We start from the raw sequence: 17,330 nt of genomic DNA on the forward strand, positions 1-17,330 counted from the left end.
CCCTCACTCTTCACAACCAATCAGCTGCCAAATCCTATTGATTCTGGCCAGTAATTTCACATTCCTCTCTCCTTCTTTCCACCTGGGGAAATGTCTACCCTAATTCAAGCCCTCATTTCTTATCTCCTATAATATTTTGGTAACATCCAAACTGGTCTTCCTGCCTCCACGTATATCCTTCTACAATCCACCTTTCCCCTTGACTCATTTCTTAGAGAGACCTATTCACTGAATGGGAGTTACCTCACTCAAAGTGAGAACTTGAAAAGACCTTAACCTAAAAGGGCCAGGGTCCATTGTATCCTGGACCATCTCCAGTGGTCCTGATGTATATCTGGTCACTGGAGGAAAAGTGTGACTGGTAACCTTGCATGGTCCTCCCTCACTCAAATCAAAGTCAACTGCAAGTCATGTTGCTATCTCCCTGATATCACTGTCTTCTTCAAAGATGAAGGATAAGCATAACATTCCCCTGATGGTACCACACTGACCTAGTCACTCCCTTCATTGGATGTACATTTCTTAACCCAGGGATAGGTTCAGTTTTACTTTTCATAGGATCATAGATAGAGAGGTAGGAGGGACCTCTAGGGTCAATGAGGCTCCTCCCTCATTGTACAGGTAGAGAAATCAGATGAAGCAACTTCAAGATCTTATCTTTTTTCTAGCAATGTGCCTGAAACTTTCCTTTCTATTGATCTCCCTTGCCCTTGAATCAGTTATTTGTGCACATCTTATCCCTTCCTGTAACTTGGAAACTCCCAGACTGTAGAGTTTATATATCTCCTGCCATCCCCAGAATCACTATGGCACAGAACCTCTTACACATTAATAAACGTTTATTGAAAATAAACTAGGTATCCCATAATTTATTCAGCCTTTCCCTAACTTAATTTACAGTTATTTGCTACTACAAAAAAGAGCTGTTATAAATATTTTTACACATACAAATCCTTTCCCTCTTACTAAGGATAGTAGTGGCATCATTGGGTCGAAAAGCTATCAAATCCAACCCCACCTCCTCCATACCAATTTAATGATTTCTTGGGCATAGTCCCAAGTCACTTTCCAGAATGGTGGGGCCAATTAAAAATTCCACTAACAGTAGAGTGACCGTTACTGAAGGAACCCAGAGAGATGTGATTAGTTGTTTGGTTGTATCCAATTCTTTGTGACCCCATTTGGGGTTTTCTTGGCAAAGTGATATGCCATTTCCTTCTCCAGCTCAGGTAAACCTGAGGTAAACAGGGTTAAAGTGACTTGCCCAAAGTCACACAGCTAGTAAGTGTCTGAGGCCAGATTTGAACTTCCTTACCCCAGGTCCAGCACTCTGTCCACTAGCTGATCAGGGATTAATTGAGTTCTATTTAATATTTTTATTAATGATTTTGGATGATGAAAGGCTTATCAAATTTCCCCAGGACCAGAATTTTGGAGAGCTAGCTAACATGTTGGGTGATAGAATTAACATACACAGCTTCATGTCTCTTCCAGCCATCCACCCAGGCCATCTTATTTATTATTTGTCATCTGCCTCTGCCCTGCTCCTCTCCATCTAGATCAGCATCTTCCACACCCTGGGGAAATCCACTTTTCTCTGGTGTTCTTGTCCTGGGGGTCAACCCACTTGTTTGGTAACTATGTGCATGCAGACTAGCCCATTTAACCCACTCTGTCAATCAGCTGGTGCTAGACACCAGACCATGCTTTAGTTCCACATCCCACCTCACCATCTATCTCTCCTGTCTGTCATGAAGTACCCCCATTAAATTGTAAGCTCTTAAAGGAAGGGGCTATATTTATTTGTATTTGTATTTTCAGAGCATAGCGCAGTGCCTGACACAAAGGAGGGACTTAATGTCTGACTGACTAACCCCACCCCTTTCAACATCCCCAGAATAAAACTCCTTTCCCTTATGACTTTTCCCCAACATGTGGCATCTTTCTCTATTAAAATATAAGCTCCCTGAGGACAAAGGACTATTTCTTTCTTAAAATAGTTATATATCCCCAGCACTTAGCACAGTGTCTGTTACAAAGTAAGAATGTAATAAATGCTTCTCATTCAGCTCAGCAGGTTAGAGCAATGGACCAAATCTGAGATGACATTTTATAGGAATAAATGTTCAGTCCTACACTTATGGGTTCAAAAACGAAGTCCTGCTCTTGGGATCAAAAAGCAGTTGGACAGGTACAAGATTAGAAAGACATCTAGTGATAAGCATTCATGTCAAAAAGACCTGAGGAGGTTAGTGGAGTCCCTGCTTAATAAGAGACAATAGGATATTGTGGCATTAGATCTAATGATAGAAACATGATGTCCAGAGTCCACACAGCCTATATTTTTGCTGTCCCCTTCACTCTCCAGTTCTTGTGTGGAGCACTGCGCTTATCTCTAGCTACCATGTTTGACATGCTAGAGCCAGGTCAGAATCAGGTAAACTGTATAGTCACAGGACTTGAAATATGTTCTGAAAAAACCTATGAAGAGCATGATAGTTGTTGTCAAGTACATGGAAGATGCACTAGATTTATTTTTACTTGGACCCAGAGGACAAAACTAAGAGCATTGGGTAAGAGTCAGCAAGAGGCAGATTTGAGCCTTGATATGAGGAAAACCTTCTTAATAATTATCATGATGAAAGAATGAAATGCAACTGGAGGTAGTGAGTCATCCATCCCTGGAGGGCTGGGAGACTTTTGTCAGACATGGTGCTTGGGATATTCCTGTTCAATGGAAGTTTGGCCAAAGAATGAAAGATTTAGAGCTGAAGAGGGTATCAGAAGCTATCCAATCCAACCTTGTGCGTGCCATTTTATGGATGAGAAAATGAGGCCCTGGAGTAATGTAGTGTCCCCTCACCATTTAGAACCTGTGATTCTGTGATGCTACCTGCTTCATTTGTGAGGAACAAATGAGAGAGAACTCTGTCGTTTGCAAAGCGCCTTGCATTTAATGCAATGAGCATTTATTAAGTACCTACTCTATGCACCTCGGAGACACAAAGGCAAACATGTTTAGTCCCTGCCCTTCAAAGAGATTGCATTAGAGGGAGGGAGGAACAACACACACATCCGTAGGTAAATACAAGGCGATTGGGAGAAGCACAGATAATTGGAGGGAATGGGAAAAACTTTATGTAGAAGCTCATCCTTGATCTAAGCCTGGAAGAGAGGCTAAGACGAGAAAGGAGAGGGTTCCAATCTAGAGTCACAGGTTAAAGCCAGACTGTATGAGTCTTAAATACCAAAGAAAAAAATCACATCTTATTCTAGAGGCAGTTGATGTTGTTCAGTCATGTCTGACTCTTCACGACCCTATGTGAGGTTTTCTTGGCAAAGATCCTTTGCAGTTTCCTTCTCTGGCTCATTTTACAGATGAGGAAACTGAAGCAGACAAGGTTAAGTGACTTGCCCAGGGTCACATAGCTAATGAGTGTTTGAGGCTGAATTTGAATTCATGAAGATGAGTCTTCCTGACTCCAGGCTCAGCACTCAATCCATTGCACTTCCTAGCTTCCCAATTCTAGAGGCAACAGGGAGCCAGTGGAATTTTTCGACTAGGGCAATGACATGGTCGGATCTGTGTTTTAGGAATACCCACTGAGTAACTAGGTGACCAGAAACTGGATGTTAACGACCAAATAGGAAACTATGACAGCAGTCTGAGAGAAAAGTTAAAAACAGCCTGAACTGAGACGGCAGCCATATAAGTGGGAGAGAATGTAAGCAATGTAGAATTGACAAGGATTGGCAACTGATTAGATGTGGAGGAAGGAGAGGAGGAAACAGTCAAGCACCATGCATTTATTAGTGCACACTACTATGTGTCAGGCATGGAGAAAGAAAGAGTTGAGGATTACTCCCAGGCTTCAAACCCAGTGGACTGTAAGGGTGGATCCCGGATGCAAAAGGAGAATTTAATAAGGGTGGGATTAGGGAGAAAGATAATGAGTTCCATTTTGGACATGTGGAATTGAGATGCCTACAGGCCACTCCAGAACAGATGTCCAACAGACAGCTGGAGAACACAGACCTAGAGCTGAAAGAGACCTCAGACACCATGTAGTCTAACCCCCTCTTGGTACAGATGAGAATATTGAGGTAAAGGGACTTGACCAAGGCCACCCCACATAGAGGTAATATTTGGTCTCATTATCTCTGACTCCAGAGCCGGGTTCTTTCTATTAGCCCGGGGTAGTTGGGGGTAGGAGTGGACACTGGAACTCAAGAGAGAGGGAGCTAGAGTTTGTAAAGTACTATGGATACGCTAGATCTCTGGGGAATTTAGGTAGGTCATTTCCTCCTCCCTGAGGCTCCGTTTCCTCCTCTATAAAATAAAGAGATTGACAACCTCTGCAATTTCTTTGCATTTCTGCCATTCTGTGACTCTATACTCAGGACAAAGCATTCCATAAAGACAGCGAGCAGCAGCTTCAGGAATTCTGGGGGCAGGTGGTTGGGCAGATTCTGCCCGGAGCTCCAGACTGGGCATTGGCTAGAGAACAGCCTCTAGACCAGGGGGAGGGGATCAGACATGAGAAAAGCAGAGATAATTCAGCAAGGACCCAGTAGAAAATGTGACCGTCATGCCAGGCAGCCCTTTAGGGGAGCACAGGAAACACAAATTGGACTGTAGCACATGCTTTACCTGCCTGGTATAGTGGTCTCCAAGGCAGTAAAACCCTTAGCTTCAATATAGGGAAGAGAGAGGGGGGAGGAGGAGAGTGAAGAGGTGAGGCTTCTCCCACCAGATCCTTACCCACACAATTTTCATTTCTGTAAAATGAGGAGGTTATACTAAATTAGGGGTTCCTAACCTGGGGTCCACAGACTCCTTGAATGGATTTCAAGGGATCTGTGAACTTGGATGGAGAACAAAATAAATAAATAATGCTGGGCCTGGAGTAAATCCTTCCTCAAACACTTACTAGCTGCGTGACCCTGGGTATGCCATTTAACTTCTGTTTACCTCAGTTTCCTCCACTGTAAAATGGAGTTAATAAAAGCATTTACCTTCTAAGGTTATTCTGAGGATAAAGTGACATAATATTTACAAAGCACTTAACATAGTGCTTGGCAGCTGATAAATGCTTATTTTCGTCTGTTTCTTTCCTTACTTTCTATTTGTTTTATTTTATGCACTTAAAAGTCATTATCCTGAGAAGAGATCCAAGGGCTTCTTCGTTAGACTGCTAACGGGGTCCATGACACAAAAAAGGTTAAGAGTCCTGGACCAAATGATTTCTAATGTCCCTTCCAGGTCTAAATCCCATGATCCTATGACTGCCCTACTTCAACTCCACCCTTAGGCTTCCTATGAGTCATCTTCTCTACGCTAACTTCTCCCACTTTTCTTATGCATTCTCCCCTCCCTTTTTCTTCTCCAGATCCCCCAGCTCCCGTGGAGAAGTAACTTAAGTCAACAGAGTGGCCCAAGCCAGATCTCCTGAGTCCCAGACCCCCTTAACCCTCCTGGCTACAATGAACTCTGAAGTGGAATGGGAATGTATATCTTAGGGGGAGAGCTTGCCCATTCAGATCATTCCTCTCCCCCTCCCCAAGGACCTTCAGCGGGTACCTTATCGTCTTGTTTGCCTTTCTCCTTTCCTGCTTCTTTTCTCCCCCTCATTCTGCACCCAGCTGGTCCATGGGGAAAAGTCAAAAAGAAATGACCTATTTTCTGGAAGTTCAGAATAAAATGAAACATCTGTCTGGAGTGAGGCCAAACTTATAAATAACCATCCTCTCCCCACCGCCAGCCAACCCAAAGGACCAGCCGGCTCTACTCTCTCTGCCCACGCCTCCCTAGCCTGCCCACCCCCTCACTCTCACCCCAAGAAGGAACCTGGCTGGGGAGTTCCAGAGACAATAGCCGACAATGGTAAGAGAGGGAGTCCTGGAAATGTTTGGGGGGAGCATGTCTGCCTCAACACCTGGGAAAGGAGAAGAGGTGGGAGGTGGGCTGCAATAGAGGAGGTTAAGTGGATCAAGGTTCCCCACATGGGCTGGGAAAACATGTGGGGGAGAAGGTGAAGTTCCCAAGTACTTCTTGTCTCTTTTGACCATCCACACCAGAACTGAAGAATCTCAGATGGAATCAGGGTCTTCAAGGTTATCAAAGACCAACTCCTATCTGTACAGAAATCCCTTCTAGGACATCTCTGAGAAGTCACCCAGCCTTTGTCTGAAGGATTCAAGATAGGAGGACCCTCAACTTCCCAAGGCAGATTGTTGGATTGCTGTGTTCGAAAGTGTTTTCTCAACTCCCTGAGACCCTTTCTGGGGGTCCATAAGGTTGAAACGATTTTTGTAATTATACTAAGACATTATTTGCCTGCTAAAACACAACTACATATCCAATTACATATCTGTGTGAGGCAGGATTTTTTTTCATATACTTCAACCAATCACAACAGATTGAATGCAGAAGCAGATAAGAGAATCCAGCTGTCTTCTATTAAGCTAGACATTCAAGAGATCTGCAAAAATGTGCATAATGATGCCGCTCTTCTTACAAATTATTGTTGCTGAGGCAAATAGCTATTTTTCATAAAAATGTGTTATTTGTGTTCATTTGTAATAGGTTTATTACCATTATTTTAAAACTAATTAATTAATAATTCAAAATTTCTGGTAGCTTTAATTTCTAATACGGCAAACAAAAACTCTTGAACATCCTTGATTTTTAAGTGTGAAGAGGTTCAAAGACCAAAGTTTTGCAAACTGTAACTGTAGTCTAATCAAGCCCTCAATAAACAGTGAACCAGGCACCCATACTAGATGTACAAAGACAAGAAGAATCAGACGCCCCTAATGAGCTTAAATCTATTGTTTAACTACCGAGGTCACATTAATGAGGGTCAGAGCCAGGAGTTGAATCTGGGTCTCCTGACTCACCATCCAGTGATCTCTCAGGAGTGAGTCACTGACCACAGCCCATTCGGCCACTTGTCAGAGTCCAACAAATACATTGCTGAAATGTGAGGAGTCTTAGGGAATACTTCCCATCAGGCAAGTCAATGGGGGACCCATAGCATAGCCTTGTCCTTCTCAACACAGGAGATAGATGGGATTGAAAGATTTCCTCTATTCTGAACCTCTCTGTCTAGCCCTTATGTCCAGTTGCTTCCTAGCATCATTTTTCTTCTGCCAAGTTTTCAGGGAAGTCAGATTTCTTTTCCCAGTTCTGCTTGGTTTTTCCCCCCAGCCCAGACTAGTTGCCTTCATAACTGAAGAAGCAGTTTTTCCTGTCCATAGTTCTTTAATTCCATCATGGTTCAGGCTCTTGCCCCGACTTTCCTGCATTTCAGAGCCACACACCTTTACTACTCATAACCTGCTCATTGCTCAGAACTTCTCTATTTTCCAGTTCCCTTTTGTTTACTCCACTGGCATTCTGATCCCCACTAATTTTCTTTTTTTTCCTCTGGCTCCTTCTTTCCCATCACACCTGGATTTTGCCTCATCTCTTAGATTTTGGTATTAATATTTTTTGTTTTTATGTCACCTATATTTTAAACTTCATCATTCACTCATCTCTCTGCTTCCAATCAGTCTGGTCTAATACCCATCACAAGGAAAAAATTTACAGAAAGGTATAGTTGAATAGACTATATATGTAAAAAAACAAAAATAGAACTCTTACCAACATCTAAATTGGGGGAGGTGGATGATTTGTCCTTTATTTTCAGAGGATCAATGACATCACAGATGATGTCTTGACTTGCACGTGAATAGGATTTAAGAGAGGCAGAATTGCACAAAATTGCCAGTTTCACCCTCTCTTCCACCAGAGATGGGTCATTAGACCATAGTATGACAGAGCTTTTCAGTACTCTTTTCAACACACGTGATCAAAAATTTAAAACTGGAAAGGACCTCAGAAACCATTGAGGCCAGTCCCTTCATTTCACAGATGAGGAAACTGAGGCTGAGAAAGATTAAGTGACTTGCTCAGGGTCACACAGCTAGTAAATGTCTGGGGCAGGATTTGAACTTCAGAGCTTTACTCCAAGCCCAATGCACTACCCACTATACTAGCCAGCTGCTCTCTGCACTGGAAGGGAGATCTAAGATGAGAACGCAAAGCATAGAATGTTAGACCAAGAAGGGTCCTTAGTACATCCTGTAGATCTGGAAGCAATTATAATTCAAAGAAAGATATGAGGAAGGACCCTCTATCCCTCCTTATGCCATTTGGGAAAACAGACAAGAGAACTCTGTCTGGGAAAACAGGATCTATTCTGGAAATAAAAAATGAATAGTGCTGTTTCCTACCCATTCATAGACTCCTTATTACTGATCAGGACCAAAGAATGATTTTTTTTCATTCTCCTCACTGAGCCCCCATATTCCTCTGTGAACCTCCATTCTCTGACCATATCTCCTCCTCACTGAAGCTTTATTCATTCATTGAACTCTCATTCCTTTGCTGAGCACCCATTCCCTCACTAAGCCTGTATCCCCTCACTGAATCATCATCCTATCCTCTCACCGACATCCCATTCCTTCTCTCACTGAGACTTCATTCCTTTATTGGCCTCCCATTCCCTCAGTGAATCACCATCTCCCTCTGAGCCCCTTGGTACCAGTGAGTAAGCATTGAGAGTATCCTCAAAATTCTTCCTGCTGAAAAATAATGAGGGAGGAATGAGAAGCGAGGTGGTGGAGGGGACTTTTTATCAGCTGAATTGGATGATGAGAAAGATCTTCATTCTTCCCAATCTCAGAGTTCCCAGGGAAAACTCCACTCCCATCCCAACTGTGGACCTCTTGGGTCCTCTTTTTCTCCTCGGGCTTAATTGATTCATTCAGTTAGTCAAAAAAATATTCATCAAGCACCTACTATGCACAGAACTTTGTGCTAGACATGGGGAAACTTTTAAGATGTATAAGTCTCTGCCCTCAGGAAACTTAGCCTAGTGAAGGGTAGAGTAAGAAGGAAAGGGGGGAAGGTGGATAAACTACGCAAAAGAGTTACAATAAGTAGCGGGGTGGTGCGTGCGTGCGTGTGTGTGCGTGTGTGTGTGTGTGTATGTGTGTGTGTGTGTGTGTGTAACCAGAAGAGGTCCTGACCAAAAGCTAGGGAGGTTCAAAGGAAGGTAGGTTATTTTCTTTACTTTTAGCTGGTAGAATCAGGTAAAACCAGATATGTGTTGAAGCCAACTCAAATATGATCGCAGGAATCAATTGTTAAATTTTCAGAGTAAGCAGTTACATGTCAGAATTTGTAGCAAATGCTACAGATCAGGACTTAATTTGTTGTTTTGTCAATTGTCTAAACTCAAGAAAATGATAGGGAAATGTTAATTTTAAATTTTAAATTTTAATTTTAAAATGTGTTCTCTCTTTTCAGAGAATCAGTTGTAAAGCATTTACCAGCACACCCCAGATAGGGTTTTATGAAGGTACCATTTGAAATCATGTAGGATTTCAATAGGCAAGGCTAGGGTAGGGATGAAAAGATATTGCAGGCATAGAGGAGGTCCTGAGCTAAGACTCTGAAGCAGAAAAGTAAAATGCAACTCAAAGGCAAGTGTAAAGTGTCCAGTATTATTTGCCTGGTGTGTCAGTAGAATTGAGGGATGTGGGGAGATGAGGGAAGTGGGGAAAGTAAGGCAGCACCAGATTGCAAGGGCCTTGAACGCCAGCCTACGGAGTTTGCACTTTATTTTGTCTCAGTGGAGAGTGATACTTGAAGGAGAGCTGTGCTGTAGAAAGATAGCTAGGTGATATAGCACTGGCTGTGGGGAGTCAGGAGGACCTGAGTTCAAATGTGACCTCAGATACTTTCTAACTATGTGACCCCCAATTTGCCTCCAAAAAATAAAATTAAATAAAAAATTAAAAAAGGAAAATGACTCATATACTTCATCGTACAGTAGAAAAAGCAAAGCCTCAAGAGTCAGAGAATTTGTATTCACCTCTCATCCAGGTGGCTTTAATGCCTGTGTGACCTTGGACAAGTCCATGTGCACTTTAGATCTCCAGTTTTTTCATCTTCCAAGTGAGGTAGTTGGGCTAGATGGTACCTGAGGTTCATTTCAACTCTAGATCTCTGACCTCATGACTGGCAGCCTGTACAGGGTGAGTAGATGGTGGAGAAGCCTAAAGATGAGAGAGAAGACAGGCAGCCTAGATCAGGCTTCATGGGATCTAGAGCAGCAAGACTTCTTAGAGATCATCTAATCCAACTCCCTCATTTGACAAATGAGGAAACTGAGGCCCAAAGGGACTTGTCCAAAGTCCCACAGATAATAAGTCACAGAGCCTGGATTCAGACTCAGGACCTCAGATTCCAGATCCAGCACTCTTTAAGAGGGAGGAGACCTGGTAAATTATTGGGGGCGGAGAGGAGAGGAGTATACTGTTTACACATTCCTAAAGAGTCCATTTTCTAAGCAGAAAGACAGTTGTTGTTCTGGGACTTTTGGCTATGGAAATTCCCCCCAATCCAGTCTTGGTCAGGAAACCTCAGCCTAAGGAGCCAAGACCAGCATCCCAGAACCACCAAGAACCCAGGAGGGGGGGGCAGGACCAAGGGATCAGACAGAGCTTTCTTTGAGACCCTCAGTGAGTAAGGCTCTGAAAAGAGAACATACAAACTGTCAGAATTGGAGTGGATGAGAGGTTCACGCATTTAGAACCATAAGAGACCTAAGGGGTCATCCAGTCTGACCCCCTCAACTTTCTAGAAGGTCAAAAGAGGTTAGATGATGCACTGTTGGGAACCCAAGGAGTAAGTAAGTGGCAGAAGCAGAATTTGAACCCGGGTCCTCTGACTCTCAAGCCAGCATGCTTTTCACGGCCTTGACTGAGACCCCCTGAGAGGCAAAGTGATCATTTGCCCAGTTTGTGAAAAAACCAGCACTAGAAGCATGTTTCCCAAATGCCTACCTTGTGGTCTTCACACCATCCCACACCATCTGCCAAAGTCTGTGGTTCTCAGTGTAATTACCATCATTTCCCCCCAGGTTCTGTGTACCCCACAAAGGAGCCAGACACCATCCTGCAGAAGAGAAATCACCCTGGATTTTTTCTTCCCTATAGTAAGTGTCTAGGTGGCACAATGAATAGAGCTTTGGACCTGGAGTCAGGAAGTCTCATCTTCATGAATTCATATCTGGCCTCAGATACTTCCTAACTGTGTGACCCTGGCCAAGTCACTTAACTTCCTAACTGTGTGACCCTGGCCAAGTCACTTAACCCTGTTTGCCTCGGTTTCCTCATCTGTAAAAAAAGCTGGAGTAGGAAATGCAAACCATCCCAAATGAGGTCAGGAAGAATCAGATGTTTGAAACAACTTAACAAAAACAGTAGTGAAGCCCAGGCCCTTGAGCTTCCCTACATAGTTACATTCCCTACAGGGAGGATGGATGGGGACGGAATGCTGCTTCTAATGTAGAGGGTGGTCGATGTCTGGGTTGATTAGTTTTGCCATACTGGTTTTTCCCCTTCTTTTTCTTTGTTATAAGACACATTTTTTACGTGTCATAAATTTCTTTGGCAATGAGGTAAAACTGATTTACCCTTTATCAAAACAATGGTTTTAAAAATCTAAAATATACAAGATCACAAAGGAAACAAGTTATACTGAAGTACAGTTAACAAAATATTTTTTAAAAACCCACACGTTCACAATGTTAAAAATCATTACTCTATGGACAGACAGTTGTCCAGTTTGGCTGGAGAAGATGTGGTAGGTAGTTTGAGACAACACTAGAAACAGTGTCATAAGATATTTTGAGAGCCTCAAATGTAAGGATTTTGAACTTTTTTCCAAAGGTTAGGTGCACTGGGAGAGGAAGGAGGGAAATGTACTGGGAAATGCAGAAAACATAAAAAAATAAATTTAACAGTTATATTTTAAAATGTAGTTTAAAATTATGCTAAAAGTTTAATTACATTTTAAAAGGCAGTTGCTGGTAGAGTGCAGAGTGTTGAATCTGGAGTCCGGAAGATTTGAATTCAAAACTGGAGTCAGATACTTCCAAATTGTGTAACTCTAGGAGAAATCACTTAGCCTCTGTCTGCCTCAATTTCTTCAACTGTAAAATGGGGTAATAGTAGCACCTATCTCTCAAGGTTGTTGTGAGACTCAAATAAGATCATAATTGTAAATGCTTGTGGCCTATCGTAAATGCTACATAAATGCTTATTCCCTTTCCTAAAGATTCCCTCTATCTTTTTGTTCCCCTTTTCCTTTTCCTTTTGGAGAGAGGGCATTCATTGGCAGATTTTCAGACTATCACCCCCATAAACAGAAATGCAAAGCTTCCCAAGACAGGGAGAGGCAGGCAGAAGGGACTTCAAATAGCCCTTTCAATATCATGAATAGTAATGAAGGGATGGGGTGGGAGGGGGGTGTTTACGGATCTAAAACTGTCTCTGCCTCCTGTCACACCAGAGGGCAAAGCAGCAGGGAAGGTTCCAGAGCTGTACTAGGGGACAACTCCTCCAACAGGAAGGGAGTCCAGGGGGACTGGCTAGCCCCCTATTCGGTCTCTCTGTCCGCTTTCTGTGGGAATAGGGCCAGGGCAGCAGGAACTGTTTATTCAGTTCAATTCAATAACAAACATTTATTAAGCACCTACTTAACTGGGTCCAGAGCCCTGCTAGAGATGCTGGGAAAACACAAAGATTAGATAAGTATAACTCTTTCTCTCATTGGCTTTACTGTACAGTATGAAGATATGATACAAGCACAAATAACCAAGATATGAAAGAAATAATATTCATATAGTGTTTCAAGGACAGCTAGGTGGCACAGTGGATATAGAGCATTGAATCTAGAGTCAGGAAGACCTGAGTTCAAATCCAGACTTAGACACTATCTAACTTTGTGACCCTTTTCAAGTCACTTAACCCTGTTTGCCTCAGTTTCCTCATCTGTAAAATTAGCTAGAGAAGAAAATGGCAAACCACTTCAGTGTCTTTGCCAAGAAAACTGCAAAAGAGGTCACCAAAAATCAAACAAAACTGAAATGCTTCAAGGAGTGTTTGAAGGTTTACAAAGTGCTTTTTTCCTGACACCCTAGGAGTTGTATATTGCAAATATTACTATTCTCATATTACAGATAAAAATGATTTGCCCAGGGTTATCTGAGGCTGGAAGCCAGTTCTTCAGCCTAAGTTTTTAACACTGTTCCTTCCATCACACCATACTGGACAAGGGCAGAGCACACAAAAGCGATGGGTTATCAGCATCCATGAAGGGAAAAATCATTATTGACTGAGGGAATCATAAAAGGCTCCCTAGAGGATATGACATCCTAATTGGGCTTTAACGTACAAATAGGAAGGAAATAAGCATTTATGAAGTACTATGTGCCAAGCACTGTGCTAAGTCCTTTACAAATCACATTTTATTTGAGCCTCACAACAACCCTGGGATGTAGGTGTTCCCTATATTCCCATTTTATAACTGAAGCAAGTAGAGGTTAAATGACTTTCTCAGAGTCACACAGCTAATAAGTATCTGAAGTCAGATTAGAACTCAGATCTTCCTAACTCCCTTTCAAGCCCTTTCAGCTTGCCTCATGCAGGCACCTTGAAATTCAGTAGATGGGGATTAAGGAGGAGGGAATAGAATTCTGACATAGAAAACAACAGTAGTAAAGTTAAGGACTCAGTTTGTGGTACTCATTGAGGAGGATAAACAGCTTAATTGGACTAAAGAATCCGGCAATAGCACTAAATGAATCTGGAAAAGTAGAGTGGCACCTGATTATGGAGGGCCCTGAATGATGAGATAAGAAATTTGAACTTAGTAGGCAAGAGGAGGCCACAGAAAGAACCTAAAAATACAACAGGTGGTGGTGTTGTTCAGTCCTGTCCAACTCTTTGTGATCCAATTTGGGGTTCTCTTGGTAAAGATAATGGAACAGTTTGCCATTTCCTTCTCTAGCTCATTTTACAGATGAGGAAACTGAGGCAAACAGGATAAAGTGACTTGCCCAGGGTCACATGGTTCATAAGTGTCTGAGGCCAGATTTGAACTTAGAAAGAGAAATCTTTCCTGATTTTCACCCTGGTGCTCTAGCCACTGTGCCACTGAGGGTCAGTAGTGAGGAAGTACTATCATATCACCAAGCATCTACATCACATGACACTTTTTTCAAAAAGTTGACGGTGCGGGAGAGGAGAGATGTTAGAAAGTAACTAGAGGGAGTAAAATGGTCACTGGAACACTCTTTTGTTTAAGGTATGGGGAGATCAACACGGAGGCCCATTGGAAAGAGCTCCTGGAGAAGGAGACTGGAGAGGCATGAGAAAAGGGATGATAAGAAGCAAGAGAGAAGAATCAGGAGGGGATGATGTACTCACAAGAGTCCAGCTAGAAGGCCAGCCTTAGCTCAGGCTGAGGCAGGTTGCTGCTGCTGCTGCATTTTAAGGGACAAAGGAAGGTCCTGGGGGGTTCACTTCAGATGGTTTCTATCTCAGTGAAGTAGCAGTTTAGGTCATCTGCTGATAAGTGTGGAGTTGAGGCTGCCATGGGGGACGTTAGGAAAAAGTGAAAGATCTGGAACAGTTACTGTGGGGACGAGCTATTTGATCAGTTCTTAGCTTCCCTAACTGTGCTACTATCTAGCCTACTCTATCTAATCACTCTAAACACATTCCACAAGAGAATGAGAGACCATAGTAAATGTCTCGCTGAAATCCAGGTCTGCTATGTATAGGGTATGGCCTTGTCAAAGCAAATGAGGTTAGTCTGGCATGACTTATTCTTTATGAACCCATGCTGGCTCATAGTAATCACTGCTTTCTTTTCCAAGTACTCACAAAACATCACTTTAATAATGCATTCTGTCAGAAGAGGATGAGGACCTAGGCTGGATAGTGACTGTGGGAGTGAAGAAGAGATAAATTAGAGAAATATTTCTAAAGACTGGACAGGATGAAGCAATGCCCTGGTTTGCACAAACTTATACACCAATTATCCTACAGCTACCTAGAAAAACTATCATTGACTGAGGGGCTGGATCTGTCAGGGTCCTCCTATCACCCTTGACCCCTCTTAGCTTAGGCCCTTCCCTTAGAAAAAGGCAGAGAGGTCTGAGAGATCAATGCTTTCCTTAGGAGGTCTCCTATTGTTCCCTCCCCCTCTGTATCCCCACCCCCCACACTCTGGAGCCCTAGCTCCATTCATAGGCTGCCCAAGCTCAGTTCCTGTCCCCTCCTCTCCTCCCCGCTTACCCCTCCACCCCTAACAGCATAAGGAGAGCTACAACAAACTGACAGTTTCCCATCAGCTGGGGGTTTGGAAGGACATCTTAGGAATCTGGAAAATTTGCAAAGCCCTTTAAATCCCCGGGGCTTCGATGGCCCTAGGGACTGGCCTGAAGCCAAATCCTTTCTGGGAAAACGGCTGCAGACTCATGGCTGAGGCTGAAGGTCTCCCCTCTCCAACCCTGGTCCCCAATCTTCTGTTTGCTGATCCTGATGCCTCATTCCCTATTTTATAGCGCCATCTCACACTCATTCCCTCATTCCCTAGTCCCTTGTCCTAACCGCCAACCCCCCCCATCTGTTCCCCACCTTCCCCCACAACTTTTGTCCTCTATCTCCAGTCTGATCCACTTAAGTACGAACCACTCCACCCCCTTCAGCGCCACTTTTCTCTGAGTCCCCTCCCTTCATGGTTTGTCTCTCCTCATAATCCTTCCTCCCCTCACAACCCCTTGCCCTCAATATCTCCCCACCCTTAGTAGCCTTCATCCTTAAAGTCCCCCTCCCACTCTGCCCATTCTCTGGCCCCTCAAGCCACCCCTACCCCCCCAGGCCCCGCCCCCTAGCTCTGGCAAACAGACCCTCCGCTGTTAAGATACTGAGCCAGGAGAATGGAGCCCAGAAAACCCAGTGGTTTTGTGTGAATGAGGGCTGGAATGGAGGGGGGCGGGGTGCTAGCTCTTGGGGCACAGGGTAGAAAAGGGAGAAAAGAGGGGCCCGTCTGGTGGGCATGATTGCGGAAGGTCCAACTGAGCATGGGGATGGCAAAGGATATTCAACTCTTTTGCAAACTGACATCTCCCAACTCTGCTCTGAGCTTCTCCCATCTGGTTTCGCTAAAAATATTTTCCATTTTCAACTTGACCAAAGTGTGGCTGAGACATGACAAAGGGGCCCTGAAAGTGGGGTGAGGTGGGGGCAGAGAGTGTTGGGGGCCCAGGCACCTACCTTATTGCCTTGGTCTTCTCTTGACTTTGCCTTGTTTGCTGCCTGCTCACAAACAGCCTACTTTTGCGGAGTCCCCAGATGCTGCCCCTTCCTCGTCTGTCTCCAAACTCACCTCCCTTGGCCCCCGTGGATGGAGCTCCAGGAGGCAGGAGTGACTGGAGAACAGGGGGAGCAGTTGGTCCAAGGACCAGCAGCAGGAGGGACAGAGACAGTTCTAGAGCATCCTTATGGGAATCTCCAGACTCAGGAGGGCCTTTCTAGTTTGGTCTTTCTGTATGTTTGCCCCTCTGAGGGATTGAGATCAAGGACAGTTAGAAGGCAAAGGAAGAGGTAAGCCCTCCTGGTCCACTCTCTGCTTACAAAGTTTTCTCTTGGTTTCCCCTTGTCTCTTGGCCTGCTGGGCGAGGAAGATGGATAGCGGCTAGGTTCAGGGTACCCAGGCCTCAGGCAGAGGTGGAAGCAGTAAGAGGCTGAGACAACTCTGAGTGAGAGAGAAAGCTCTGTCTCCTACAACTTGGGGGGAAAGGCCGAAGAGGTCCCTTTGATTGGTCTCTTTGAGTGAGAGAGGGTGTGTGAGAGGGAGGGAGGGAGGGAGGGAGGCAGGCAGGCAGGCAGGGAGCGTGAGAGGGAGGGAGAGAGAGGAGTGTGTGTGTGCGTGTGTCTGTTTTCAATTTGGTCTTTTTCCCCTGAGTTTCTTGTTTTTCTTTCTGTTTTCCCTTCACTCTCTGCCTTCTCCCTCTTTCTCAGGATATGAGGGGATGTTTAGAAATTCCACAGCCCACGCCAGCAGCTGAGTCATTTGTATTAAGAGAGGCCAGCCCATTCTGCCCAGGGTGGTGACTCCCCTCCCCTCTCCTCTCCCCAGACTGGGCAATAGGGTCTGGGGGCTCTGCTGCTGACGGTAAGGTAGGGTCATAGATTGGCAATCTGTCGATCACCTGGCAATCGTGGCAGGGATTGTGCTAGGTAGAGGGATCTCAGGCAGTGCCCGCCTGTGTACCTCTGGGAGAGGGTCCCCAGGAAAGAAGGGAAAACAGGAGATCATGCTTTACAGTGTTGTGGGGTAACCTGTTACTCCCCAATCTTTGGGTCTCATTCTCTCCATCTGCAAAATGAATGGATTGAGCTAAGATGGTTTGGAAGGGTCC

General features: G+C 44.2%; 1 protein-coding gene and 1 long non-coding RNA gene across 5 annotated transcripts in view; one reads left to right on the forward strand and one right to left on the reverse strand.

Moving 5' to 3' along the window:
• Nucleotides 1–16,752, reverse strand: part of PDGFRB (platelet derived growth factor receptor beta) — a 67,218-nt gene extending 50,466 nt beyond the window's left edge. The window contains exons 1-2 of one of the 4 annotated variants that reach the window (XM_072630701.1): nt 16,183–16,752; nt 9,927–10,110 (exon numbers count right to left, since the gene is read on the reverse strand). The gene's annotated coding sequence lies outside the window, so the exon portion shown is untranslated. Of the gene's footprint in view, nt 1–5,581; nt 5,673–9,926; nt 10,111–14,328; nt 14,452–16,182 lie in introns of those variants that run through there. The other 3 variants (XM_072630700.1, XM_072630702.1, XM_072630703.1) reach the window with 3 other exon arrangements.
• On the forward strand, nt 5,763–6,624 carry LOC140518500 (uncharacterized). Its single transcript, XR_011971943.1, has 2 exons — nt 5,763–5,884; nt 6,079–6,624. It is a non-coding gene; the product is annotated as an uncharacterized lncRNA (long non-coding RNA).
• Nucleotides 16,753–17,330: the final 578 nt, after the last annotated feature.

The sequence above is a fragment of the Notamacropus eugenii genome, chromosome 1, assembly GCF_028372415.1.
Source record: "Notamacropus eugenii isolate mMacEug1 chromosome 1, mMacEug1.pri_v2, whole genome shotgun sequence".
Taxonomy (NCBI): Eukaryota; Metazoa; Chordata; class Mammalia; order Diprotodontia; family Macropodidae; genus Notamacropus; species Notamacropus eugenii.